Here is a 1,155-nt window from a genome sequence, read left to right on the forward strand (position 1 = left end):
TAATTCTAATGATATTTATATTTGGAATATTGATGGTTTGTCTGAATATAATATCATTGCCAAACTCCAAAACATGTCGATTGTCGCTATGGGCTATTTTACCAATCAAAATATGCCTGAAGATACTATTGTTTATATTCTAGTTGCAGGCTTTACTGGTCAGCTCAAAAGTTGGTGGGATAATTATCCCACTGAAACTGATAGAGAAAATATCCTCTCTGCAATAAAAATTGATGACAAAGGAAAAACCATTGTCAGTGACAATGAACGTCTCCCTAACGCAGTGTATACTTTATTATATACTATATCCCAACATTTTCTTGGAGACCCTTCTCTTTGGAGAGAAAGATCTGGTGAACTCCTTTCAAACCTCAGGTGTGAATCTTTAGGACAATTTAAATGGTATAAGGATACCTTCATGTCTAGAGTTCTAACCAGAGAAGATTGTAATAAAGCCTATTGGAAAGAAAAATATCTGGATGGGCTTCCTAAAGCTTTCGGAGATCTTATTAGAAGTAAACTCCGAAGTCACTCTCCTACTGGAGAAATAAATTATGACAGTTATGACTATGGTCAACTTACTGCTATCATCATCCATAATGCCATCAAAATTTGTCAGAAAGATAAACTCCAGAAGCATCTTGCCAAAGAGAAGGCTTTGAGCAAGAAAGAATTAGGATCTTTCTGCGAGCAGTTTGGTCTTCCATCTTCCTCCACCAAGAAGAAGAAACAGTCTCTCAAGAAAGAGACTGCTGAAACCTATAAGAAACCTTACCAACGTAAGTATAATAGGAAACCTCCTTCAAAAAACCAAGGGGAAAATGTTATCCCCACCAATATTCCCAAGAAACTCAGAACAGGTGTAACTTGTTACAACTGTGGTAAACCAGGCCATATTAGTAAATACTGTAGGCTAAAAAAGAAAATTAGCAGCCTTAACCTAGAGCCTTCTATAGAAGATCAAATTAACAATCTCCTTATTGAATCCTCTAATGAAGATTCTGTCAAAGAATCAGATGAGGATGTCAACAAAATCCAAAATGATGATCAAATCTCTTCTTCTGATAGTGATGATACTCCAGAAATTAATGTTTTGACAAAAAAACAAGATCTTTTTTTTGAGGCAATAAGTTCCATTTCTGATCTTCAAGAAAG

Source organism: Abrus precatorius, unplaced genomic scaffold (assembly GCF_003935025.1).
Source record: "Abrus precatorius isolate BTA unplaced genomic scaffold, Abrus_2018 Scaffold1, whole genome shotgun sequence".
Taxonomy (NCBI): domain Eukaryota; kingdom Viridiplantae; phylum Streptophyta; class Magnoliopsida; order Fabales; family Fabaceae; genus Abrus; species Abrus precatorius.